This window comes from Tasmannia lanceolata, unplaced genomic scaffold (assembly GCF_043159265.1).
Source record: "Tasmannia lanceolata isolate RefF3 unplaced genomic scaffold, GAP_Taslan_0.1 ptg000036l, whole genome shotgun sequence".
In the NCBI taxonomy this organism is placed as follows: Eukaryota; Viridiplantae; Streptophyta; class Magnoliopsida; order Canellales; family Winteraceae; genus Tasmannia; species Tasmannia lanceolata.
The window spans coordinates 3,339,910-3,352,931 of record NW_027518713.1 but is presented as its reverse complement, the minus strand read 5'-3'; the positions used below and the strand labels follow the sequence as shown (position 1 = coordinate 3,352,931).

Genomic DNA, 13,022 nt, shown 5'->3' with positions numbered 1-13,022 from the left:
GATTGAGCAACTCTGAAGGAGTGAACATAGAATGACAAAGATTGACTGACTACACTGACAGACACAGTAATACTTCTGACTTAGTTAATATTTTATTTGGTAAGTCTATCCTTTCAAGGAATGTTTTTTTTTCAATTGGTGCACATGGGACTTCTTCCTTGAAACAGTAATGCCTCAAGGATTTAATTACGCCCCTTAAGATTGCTTAGCTTCAATGCCCCCAGTTTTGAGGATATCACTTGAATTTGCTTGAATTTCAGTTGATCTTCAGTCTTGATACCGGCTGTAGCCTTCTTATACTGATTCTCTTACCGTGACCAAGTTACCTCTTCAGGGTTTTTAACTTGGCGGACCGCGCTAGCCTTAACTTTTGCCTGAACCACCTTTCTAGGTTTTCGATCCAGCAGGCTATCCCCTTAGCTTTTGCCTAAGCCGCCCTTTCGGGTTTTCAACTTAGCAGGGAAATGATCTTAAATTTTGCCTAGACCGCCCTTTCAGGTTTTCAGTCTAGCAGATCTTCAAACTCCGTTCTTTTTTTTCTTTTTGTGTTTCGGGACCTAGATCATTAAATCTGAACACCGGAGGGACTTTATAGGTAGGATAGGGCTTTACAAAGAATGGCTTAAGGCTCAACAAAGATTTCGACCAAACCTGTGAACAGGTTGCCTCCATATCCCCATGTAGGAATTAGGACGTGTGTAGTTCAGGGCAAATGCCCCTAGTTTGAAAATAAATTGTTTGAAGGTTAATTGATTTTTCTTTTTTTCTTTTCTTTCTGGAATAATTATCTTCTCTTCTTTTGGAACTTGTCCCTCTTTTTTTTTTTTGGAACGATTGATTTTTCTTTTTCTTTTTCTTTTGAATCGACCGAACTCGGTTTAACCGAGCTGCCTACGTACCCCAGTGTAGGGATCAGGTCTCGCGTAGTTCGGGGCGAATGCCCCGAGTTTGATGGTTTTTCAAGAAAATTTGATTTAGGCTCGAAGGGTTTGCAAATCGGTATTCTTTTGACATTGGGTTTTGATTTTGGGATTTAATCGGCCAAAGGAGGCCTTTCGATGTTCAGATTGGGAATCGATCTAGGTTACTAGAGTCTGTCTGGTACTGATTATTTATTTCTTTTTTTTTTCTCTTTTTTTTTCACGGAGTTTGACGGCATTTCCAGGTAAGATAATGGATTTTCTTCTTTCAAGATTCTAATGCGTGCTTTCGGCTTTCATAGAGCGAAACTTGTTCTTCGACATCATCCATCTATGGATTTGTAACTCTTGATATCTGATGATCACTTTTCAATGCTTGCTCTTGAACTTCTTATCTCGAATTTGATGGCTTCATGTTATGAATTTGAGAACCAAGGTCATCGATTGGAAATATGAAAGTTGTTTCTACTCCATGCCCCTTGCATAGCATATGATATTCACTTCATTCATTTTCTTTGAGCTTTCCATCTATGTCTTGCCCCTGGTATCGGTTGTAGCTTTTCTAGACAATCTTCTTATTCTTGAAATAATTTTATCAATTCTTCACACTCTTTAGAGGGTAATGTATTTTCAATCGGCATTCACTGAATCAAAGTTTCAGTGCCAGTGTTTATCATTTCAATTTCATCTTTGAAAGGTTGGGATTGGCGCTCCTCCTCTCGTTCAAGTAATTGTTGTGACTCAAGTGGAGTTTCGTCAATTTTGTCCTCATTTGAAGAGGGAGTCTTATTTTAAGATCAGAAGCACAGTTAAGAACAGACACAAGTGAACTTTTTGGAACTGACCGAAATTTTATTTAAAGAAAAGCTATTACATCAGACGACCTATTCTGAACATGCTCAGGATTCACAACTCTAAATAAGAAAGGGAAACAGAAGATAACTTGCCTGGACTAGGCATTGACCTTTAACTGTAAGACCGGACTCAACAATTATACTGACCATGATGACTGACTCAACATAAAATAGTAAGTGACTAAAACTTTAACTGCTGCAACTGTTTGGCGTTGAAGGCTCGGCGAAGGCTTGTTCGTTCTGAACATCATCATGGCTGATACTTTCAATTTTGGACAATGATGACTGATTCGCATAGGGAAATGCCCCTAGCTCAAGGATTCTGAGAGTAAACTCTGAAGGATTTAGCAGAAATATTCTTGAAAAAGGTAGCCCCTAGAGGAGGAAGAGATCAAGGGTACAGGCAAGATTGGATCATCAAGATTGCACGATCAAATGATTGAGACACAATTTCCGCCAATGAAGACACAATCGAATCCCACAAAAGACGAATGATAGACACATGATCAAAAGATGAGATTGCATAGGATTACTTTCAACGGATAGATCATGAATGACTAATCCTATGAGATCTTTGGAAATGATGGGATTTATATCCTAACCCCAAAGGGAAAGTTTTTATTCTTCACACATTTTATCAGTGTTACCTGAAGGCATCAACCCTAATCCTAATCTAGCGGAGTGGAGATAGGATCTCAACTCATGACTTTGTTTGTGTACCTAGGACCGATCGTAGCCATTGGAAGATGGACTACGGTCTAATCTAGACACAAATGGGTAGGATATCCTAAACTAGGCTCACACATGTGATGCACATGTGTTCGTATACTACATGCATGTGTGGGTTAATCTAGGGGTAAGGCCAAGAGTTCCCTTAGCGCGAATCCATGTTCGATATACTGTACCAGTGTCCGGCGTATCAGTACGTGAACAATAGATCCGTTTACGCACCATAAAGGTACTAGGCTAAGGGTGGAATGCTTCTCTAGCACAGAGGCACCAGGTGATGAAATCCCAGTCAACCATGCTAGATAACACTCCGGGTTCCTAAAATAGGACGTGTGTGAATGTGAGATGCAAGGGTTTAGATGCAAGTGATGTAAGTGTGTGCAATAAGTTCGCGCAATCTATGATGCCTTCAGGTTTTGTTAAATTAAGTTCGAGTAAAATGTGATGAGAGAAAATAAAACAAGACAAACTAATCTAACAAGTATAGAGTTTTTATGAGCCAGTTAAATTAAATTCAAATGAATTATCTTTTGAAATTTTAATGAAGTTAGGTGGTCCCCAGCAGAGTCGCCAAACTGTGAGACCCGATCCCGCGAGAGGGGTGGGGCGCGAGCCGCCGCGCTCTCTCTCTTGGTCTCTCGTACCCACGCGATTGGCGTGTGCCTTTTAATGTTGATTTGAATTAATCTTTCCTGTGAACTTGGGATCACTATGGCAATCCGAATTCCACACGAAAGAGACTGACAGAGTCGCCACCTAGATGTGGGATCTAGGACCCGTAATTAACCAGAAATCTAGACTCGCTACCTGGTTACGAGAATGGAAGGTATGGGGAGTTATCCGCCACATGCACCATTCCTGCCCGATAATCGGTCTTCGATTCCAAAAGCTAACTCTTTTAAATTTATTTTAAATGGCTCATTCAACTCTATGTTAATGTGCGAACTAAGTGGCATGCATCCTATGATCTAATTTCAATGTGAATCCTAGATGTGTATCTTGATTTATTAATTTGTCTGGATTCAATCTAAGTGAAAGTTCTCCTAGAATTCTAATTTCATGGAAAATCCTAAGTGATTTGATTAAGCATTTACAAGAAAATTAATATACAAAACACCACAATTTGTTTGTGGTGCCGACTCGCGGGTGGTATGCCATCAGACATCCAAGCTGCCTACGTACCCAAGCCTCACTGGGATCAGAGTCGACGTAGTTCGGTGCACCTAAGCTAAGCTACTTATGCCTAACTCAACTAGGACACCGACCTAGACGGGATTGACTGTTTCAACAGTTTTAGGAGAAGTTATTTAATTCAAGTTGAGGATTTTATTATCTTAGGATTTCATCTAAGATGCTATATGATTCTCATCTAAATGCAAATGGTCCCTTAGACTAATGCAGGTTTGCCTACATCCTAGTTTACTAGGCTTGTCCTAGGGAAAGATTGGGTGACTAGTGTAACTAGACCTATGGCACGGTTGCTATACATAGCAAACGTCCGTGATGAGGCTGGACTCCTAACTCTAGGACTCCCTAAAACCTAAGACTCCCTAAAACTTAGGACACGACACGACCCGACACCATTGTTCCTAAATTGGGCTCTAAGGGTTCTTACGACGGAAACCATAATCCAATGGTTCCGAGAGACACGAGATGAATCGAGATGATGAATAGTGTGAGGGAATGGGAAAGATAGAGAAAGGTGCGACTGAACTTGGGAGTGCCAAATTGCCTACGTACCCCGTGATGGGGATCAAGCCACACGTAGTTCCACAGGCGAGGTTGCTTGGATTTTGGAAGACAGAATTGGTATTTGTATCTGGAATCGGGTTTGCATTTGAGCATTGGACTTGAGATTCAGAAACATTGATCTAGCAATGGGATTTTGGAATTGGGAATTTGCATCAAAGAATTGAGCATATAGGAATCATCAAGGGTTTGAATTTTCGGAATTCAAAGTGGGCGGGCTTATGAGATTCGGCCAAATGGATTCAGACATGCGACTCGGATTGTGTTGGGATATTACTTGGTTGGATTGGGTTAATGGTTAGGGTCAAGTGAGTCGGGTCTAAGTTAGGAGCAAACCCGAGACTAGCCATGGTCTAACTAGGAGGAAGCAGGGTACAAACCAGGGTGCGGACCAGGGTGCACCAGGGTGCGAACCAGCAGGGAACCAGGGTGCGAACCAGCAGGGGAACCAGGGTGCAACCAGCAGGGAACCTGGGTGCAACCAGCAGCGAACCTGGGTGCGAACCAGCAGGGAACCAGGGTGCGAACCAGCAGGGGAACCAGGGTGCAACCAGGAGGGAACCTGGGTGCAACCAGCAGCGAACCTGGGTGCAACCAGGGTCTAACCAGAGTGCGAACCAGCAGGGAACCAGGGTGCGAACCAATATCGAACCAGGGTGCGAACCAGTAGGGAACCAGGGTGCAACCAGCAGGGAACCAGGGTGCAACCAGTAGGGAACCAGGGTGCAACCAGCAGGGGAACCAGGGTGCGAATCAGTAGGGAACCAGGGTGCAACCAGCATCGAACCTGGGTGCAACCAGCAGCGAACCTGGGTGCAACCAGGGTCTAACCAGAGGCTAACCAGGGGGAAAACGGACCCTACATGCTTCCTAACATGGTTTTTCTTTTAAAGTAAAAGATATGCATGAAAACAGACCCTACATAGAATTGAAATAAATGCCTACCTCTTTGGAAACCCACTTTGTGTTTGATTTTTCTTTGATGTTAATTCCTTGAAGATGATTCCTTGCTTGATAATGACTGCTTTTAATATATATCACCCAACGTATAAAATCACCCGATCCGGCAAGGATGGCCGAACCCTTGAAGAGATGAGGGAGAGGGATGAATTTTCTAAGAGAGGGGTTCTTTTTTCTTCTCTTGGATGGTGGGATGAGAGGGTATTTATAGGAGAATGGGATAGGAGGTTAGGTGAGGTTAGGTGGTTTTGGATGGTTAGGATGAGAGGATGAGGTTAGGTAAGGTTAGGTGGGGTTAGGTAAGGTTAGGTGAGGTTAGGTGAGGTTAGGTGAGGTTTGGATGGTTAGGATGAGAGGAGAGGTTATGTGAGGTTAGGTGAGGTTTGGATGGTTAGGATGAGAGGAGAGGTTAGGTGGGTTAGGTGGGGTTAGGTAAGGTTAGGTGAGGTTAGGTGAGGTTAGGTAAGGTTAGGTGAGGTTAGGTGATGTTAGGTGAGGTTAGGTGAGGTTAGGTGAGGTTTGGATGGTTATGATGGGAGGAGAGGTTAGGTGAGGTTAGGTGAGGTTTGAATGGTTAGGATGAGAGGAGAGGTTAGGTGGTTTTGGATGGTTAGACCCAGGTCATGATCTGCCATTGATCTAACGATTTACGGAAATCGGGTCTCGGAATGGAATCAGGGTCCGGGCTATGAAGTGACCCTAGCTTATTATGTCCCGATTGATGATCCGTAAAGTCAGATCAAGATATTAATGACCTAAAACATATAAATCAATGATAGAGGGGGTTCTCACATGGATTTAACACACTAATTTATTTGTTGATTAAAAAAAACAAAATGGGGTGTCTACATTAGGTTGACATCTTCTCACGGATATCTGTTCCCATATCATACGAATTTTGCCCAAAACTCTTCAAAGTTAATAAAAATGGCATAAGAGACCGAGTGCTTGCACTCGAGCGAATGGGGGTGCTCTTTGGACCTTCCTCATTCGTCACCAAGCACGGACCCTATATATCTCTGGATTTTATCCATTGCACAGAGTATTTGTTTTTGGTTCCATGGCCTATCCATGGATGGCGACTCTGAGTTATTTTAGGTACGTCTTGGTTTCGAGACTTTTATCTCCGGATCAAGAGGTATCTCATATACATCGCCACTCGTGCTATGCTATGAGGGTGGCACCGTTTCAAGAGTTCCTTGGTAGAGCTCTCTTTCACATCTGGAGATCCTAGAGGCCGATGGGGGCTCGTCCCTCACCGATCTCACGATCGGGGTCCACACAATCTATCCGTGAAGGGAGGCCTGCTCGAGAATGGCCTTAGGACGGGCCGGTTGTGGTCCTTTGCCAGTTCTTCGATTCGGTGATCTATTTCTTCAAACCTTCGTAGCTTTGGATCAGCCCTCTTTGCCATTCGGCTGGATGGTTTGTTCCTTCTTTCTACGGTCGGACTTGCCGCTGAATCCGAGTGACTCTGATTTCTTTCGATGGTGGCGATACCTTTCATGTTCTGCACAGTCAACCCTAGATCAATGCCTATGAGCTAAACGAGACCGGGACCAATGACGGTGATATGGCTCAGCTCTTGCATGTCTAGTTCTGGAGTGATGGTCTCGTCTCGAAGAGGAGTGGTGTGTCTGATCACGACGGAGAGGCGTGGGTTCTTCCACTGGAGGGATCAATCTTTCTTGTGGAGGTTGGGAGACTTATAGAGGAGGTTGTTGAGGGACTTGTTGTATCAAGTTTTTATACTGATCGACTAGAGTCGTCACTGTTCACAACTGAAAATCCAGGATAGCTTCTTGGGTTTGAATCTATTCTCGGTCAGTGAGGAAGCTAATTCCTCATTTTCTTTGGAAGCATCTCTAATCCTCTCCTTCCATACTCATGGCAGACTCTATGGGAAATTCTCAGGTCTCTTACATCATGGAAGCCTTGACCCAGCTTGTCCAACAAATGAAGGAATTGAAGGAAGAAAATCAATTCATCAAAGCTCAACCGACTGAGAAATTTGGTCCAACCACTATTGTTTCTAAGGGAAAAGGTCATAGCTTCTCCATGGTTATGGGTTCAGAAGAACTAATTGTGAATCTCTATAGACAAATGGCTGCGCTAACAGAAGAAGTTCATCAGATGAAGCAACAAATGCAAACTTGTTATTGTCAGTCCCAAAGTTCAAAACATTTCGCTGAAAAAAATATCAAAGTCCAGGATGTTGTTACCAGAAATTCTGTCTCTCAGCACCATCAGGATTATGTTGGGCCCTTAATTCTTGAATATGACCAAGAACCACCATCTGAGACTCCTAAAAGAGAATTCACCGACTTGCCGATCTCGCGACTAGATGCTTTGAGATGGTTGGTCAAGGAAAGAATGATAACACTATTGGGACCAGAGCATGTTCCTAATCATCTTCCCAGGACCTTCCAAATGAAAGAATTTTATGATTACCATTTACGTCCTGGTCTTGCTACTCATAAATGCCTCAGTTTGAAATATGATATTCAAGACCTTATAGACATGGAGCTCCTCGACCCTCAAAATCTTTTATCAAGCGGCGAAACTCCATCTTTTCCTGATGACTGCAAACCATGGTTTGAGCAAATGAAGAGAAAGTCTTACGATAATCACGACCAGCAATGTACAATGATGGGTCCGAATATATTGACCCCGGTCTCCACAGGTCAGGAAATCAAAGAGGCCACAACACATGGGGCTTATAACAGGGGTAATTTTACTGCAAAAAATATCAAGGAGCTACAAAATCATATGGTATTCAAATACAATCAATCAGGGGCTACAACTGAGCAAGAGCTCAATAAGGAATTTACCCCTCTCCCGTTTCCACCGTCTATCATATTACAACGAGAATTGGCTTCATGCAATATTTATTTACCTCTCATTAAACCTCCACATAATCCACTCCCCAAGACATGGAGGGCGCAGGATCACTGTGATTTTCACCGAGGACGGGGGCATAGCACTGATTAGTGCATAACTTTGAGACATGTAATCCAGAAATTGGTTGATGAACGTAGGCTGGCATGCCAACAAGCGCTGAATATTGTTGATAATTGATGAGCACATTTATGTGTGAATTGTAGGTGTAAAAAGCATGCATATTTGATAATTAAAGCAGTGCTACTAAGGTATTTTGTGTGTTTATGGTGTTTCAGGGTTATTTATGAATTTTCACGGAAAATAGAGCTAAGGAGATGAAATTCCTAAGGAAAACAATCAATTTTCAAGAAAATCTAAAATTTCAAGATACTTTGGTGGCCGAGTTCAAGATGCTCTAACTGGGTTGAATTTAACGGTTCAGATTACCTTATTGGAGTTATTTAAGGGAAGCAATCAAGTTACATGGTGGACCATTAAATTGGATGGCTCGGATCAGCTATGGAAATGATTTAGAGGGTGCACTTGATTACAATCAGTTTAGATCATCCAATAGAAATGGTTTGGGAGAAGTCCGTCAAAGCTCATAGTTTGGATGGTTTGGATTAGCGAACAAGTGGCCCCTATAAGTAGTTTTTATCACTAATATTTGGATGGTCTAGATTGTTCTTTGGAATTATTTAAAAGGCACAATCCTATTTACCTTGCAGCCAACCAATTGGACGATTGGATTGTCCTATGAAAACCAATTTGGAGACTTATCAATGGACGGTCACATCATCATATGGAAGTTGCTTATGGGATTTTTGGACATATGATGGAGGGGTAGTTTTGCCATTTAGAGAATAACCAAATACCTTAAATAGGAATTGCACTAAGAAAGAGATGGTTCGAATTGAAGAAATATCCGTATATGTATTGGGGCCCACTTTCCCAACTCACATATTATATTTAAAGAAGGTTCTTTGTGGCAGTAGATGGAAAGGGCAACTAAATTTTCCATTGGATTCTTATGTGAGTACATGCATGCACGTACAGTTCTATTGAGATGGGATTTTCGAAAGCACATGCAAAGGGGGCGTAAATATCAGTTTCCTTATTTATTCATGGTGGGCTCCACGTTATTCTAACGATGTTTGCAAATCCAGCGTGCTCCAAGGCAGAAACTTTTAATATTAGAATGGGGTGCTAGTATAAAAAACAAGGAGTGTGGATATCATCAACAAGCAGCCCTCAACTTTGGCAATTGCCATATTGTGTTACAACAATAGTGGGACCCATTTACAATTTGGAAATTACCAAATACATGCAACTCTCTACAACCCATGTTTCCTTTTGAAAGAAATAGCAATTTTCTAATTGCTATACATGCATTTGTAGGACCCACTTGAAATTTAAAAATAGCATCCCACGGTTTTGAATTCAAAAATAGCATGTATTATATATATTATATAATGCAAATGGGACCCACTTACTAACTTGTTTTACTTGTTTGCACATTTAATATAGGTAGGGCCCACCATGAAGAAGGAGAGAAAGTTGCTAAAATCCCACCCATTTCTACGTAAGAGAAGAGGAAAAAGTCAACAAAAATGGCCCAAATTACCAAGACAAGGTACAAAGTTGCTGAAATTGTAAGGAGAAGAGTAAAAGTTGCTGAAAATTACAAAGTTACGCTAGAAGTTGCTGAAATTATACACACAAGGTGGAAATTGCTAAAATTTCAAAGATGCCAAGTTATTTTTGTGAACTTCCTTGGGGCTTGTAAATAGAAAGAGATTCCCTCCATATATTGGTGAAAAAGAATAACAAAGAACTCTCTCCTCTCTCTCCATTCTCTTTTTTTCTCTCCACTACTCTCAAGCTCTCTCCCTTAGGTTTTCTTGTTCTTTCTTTTTCTTTTTCTTTTCAACTCTCAATCCAAGGCATCATCATCCACCATTCAAACTCAAGGTGACATTAAAGCTTGAAGGAGGAAGATTCAACCAAAGTTGCAGGAGAAAAAGACTAAGTTCTATTTAATTTTTGTTATTTATTTTAAGTTCAATTTGATGTAATTTTGTTTCAATTCAAGTTAGTGAAGAAGTAATTAGCTTTTGTTTAATTTTCTTTCAAGTTCTATATGGCAATTCTTCTCCCATCTATCTCGTTTATTTTTATTTTTCTTCCCTTCTTCATGAGTAACTAAATCCTATTTACTTAGGGTTTAGTTGAAACCATGGGGAAGGAGAAATATTTATAATTAAATCAATCTACTCAATTGAAAAATTGTGTAGGATTTTGTGTTTGAAAAATCCCAATCATTCATGCCATTGGCTTTCCCCTTTCGTATGAATGATTGTTGATTAACAAATATAAAGTTCTATATAATCAATGTAAATTGGAGAGTGGATTTGATTAATTACTTATAAGGAATGACATCCCTTTGATCTTATTCCTTATTGACTAGTTAATCGAATTTTCAACCCAATTCAAGAGTTGTTTTAATTAATCAATTTAATCCAAACCCATGGTGGATTCTAACCCTAAGTAATATTTTATATTGAATTAAGGTTTTTACACTATTCCAAATTACTTTTGCAATTTTCCAATTTATTTAAGCCCTTAGAATTTAGTTTTCTAATTAAATTAGATAAGTAGTTAACAGAGATCATTAAAATTTGGAACACTTTGCCTAAATTAGGATTTTAAATCAAAAAGATCTTAGTTAAATTTGATTCTTAGATTGAATAGAATATACGCTTATATATAGTGTTGGCTTCGAGGTCTAAGTCCACGGAAATCCTGAGTCCATTCCAGGCAACATTATATCATAGCTAGTATTCTAATCGGTACAAGAATAGGATTGACAACTAGATTTCTCTTCCCTGAGTTCGACCCGTATTTACACGATCCGTGCACCTGCGGTTATTTAATTTCTCAAACAATAATCCCATGCAGAACCTTGCCGTGTCGCCTGCCAATCTCAATGCTTGGAAGGCCCTATACTTAAGAAGCACCGGTCCAAGTGGAGTGAAGAAGAATCAGAAATTGAGAATACTAGACATGAACCGCCTTTGGTCGGGCCTCCAAAGCCAAACAGTTGCAGTAGTTGCAGTTTTAGTCCTTCACTTTTTCATTGAGTTGAGTCACTATGGCCAGTCTAGTTATTGAGTCAAGTCTTACAGTTCTACAGTTCAAGGTCAATGCCTAGTCCAGGCCAATTATCTTCTGCTTTTCTTATTATTTTTTAGAGTTGTGAATCCTGAGCATGTTCATGATAGGTCATGGGATGTAAGAGCCTTTATTTAAATGAAATTTCAGTCACAATAGCTCCTTTGTGTTTATTTCTCAAGTATGCTTCTGATCTTAATAATAACAATAAAGCTCCCTCCTCAAATGACAAAGAGATCGACGAAACTCCACTTGATTCACATCAATTGCTTGAACAAGAGGAGAAACGCCGATCTCAGCCTCTCAAATAGAAAATTGAAATGATAAATATTGGTGTGGACCCCGATCCCGAGGACGAATGGGCGAGGGACACGAGATCCCGCGCCGATCCTCCAAGATCTCCACAATGTGCAGGAGAGCTCTACCAAGGAACTCTCGAAATGGTGCCACTCACAGCATGGGTGGCGATATAAATGAGATACCTCTCGATTCAAGGACTAGCCCGGAACCCAGATGTACCTATAACAAAGATGAGTCGCCATCCAAGGAAGTAGGCCCTGGATCCATGAAATACTCTGTTACAACGGGTAACCAGAGATACAAAAGTCTGTGCCTGATGACGAATGGGGAAGGTGTTAAGCGCCCCCAATTCGTCCAAGTGCAAGCACCTGGTCTCTTATGCCATTTTTAATTAATTTTGAAGAGTTTTGGGCTAAAATCATGTGAAATGGGAACGAGTATCCCCGAGAAAACGTCTATCTAAGCATGCATGACCCGGGGATGGGCAAAAGAAAATAAACATCCAAATCCTAACTCACCGCATCTAATCCTAACCCATCACATCTAGGAAAGCAGTAACATCCGCACACACAGCTACAGCTAAGCAGATAATCAAGATAAGATAAAGAAATGCTACAACTAAGCAGGTGAGAGGACAGATAAGCACAGCAGTAAACTACCAAAGCAATAGAATAAACACACTATCATGCGAGCCTATGTAAGAGATAATGCTAAGAGAATAATAATCAATCTCATGCTAGGAAAGTAAGCAAGCTAACAGTAGCACATAAGAAGTCAAAGATAAACACACAATGAACTAAAAGATATAGGGAAATAAATGAATCGGAAAATCAACGGTACATGAGGAACGAGAATGCCAGGGAAAAGAAAAGGGAGCGTACGATAGGCTCAAGGAGCGATTCTGATGAATCAAGCTCAGCGATCCTGATCCGCTGAGATCGGATAAGTTTCACGATCGTCATAGCCTATCGTTGGGCTCAGCGAGGACAGTCCCTGTGAAGGGGCCACCCTACGTCATCGCCCGTCCCAAAACCCGATAAAACGTCGGAAAACCGATAACACCGGCAAACCACGATCAAAATCGGAAATGAAATGAAAAGAAGGCTCCGAGTGACCTGGCAATCACCATCCTTGCCGATTTTGGTCTTTGTATTTTTGAGAAAAAGCTTGAAAGATATTTTTAGATGCTGAAATGATTTTTTGAAGGATTTAAATGATTTTATTAAAAAGTTTGACTGAACTTGGGATGCAGATCCCAAGCTGCCTACGTACCCTGTGAAAAGGGATCAAGCCAACGTAGTTCGAAACAGCTTTTCGAAAAACGCTTTGAGTGTTTTTTTTTTATGTTTTTTGGATTTTTGTTATTTGATTTTTATGTATTTTTATCCCTTTTGATCGAAAGGGGGTTTTGGCTCAAGAGGTTGCCGTCCGTCATCGCCTAAACCCGACAAAGTGTTCC

General features: G+C 41.0%; 1 long non-coding RNA gene across 1 annotated transcript; it reads right to left on the bottom strand.

Moving 5' to 3' along the window:
- Positions 1–352: 352 nt before the first annotated feature.
- Positions 353–5,935, bottom strand: LOC143859732 (uncharacterized). Its single transcript, XR_013239329.1, has 2 exons — positions 5,198–5,935; positions 353–2,149 (listed from the first exon to the last, which is right to left on the bottom strand). It is a non-coding gene; the product is annotated as an uncharacterized LOC143859732 (long non-coding RNA).
- Positions 5,936–13,022: the final 7,087 nt, after the last annotated feature.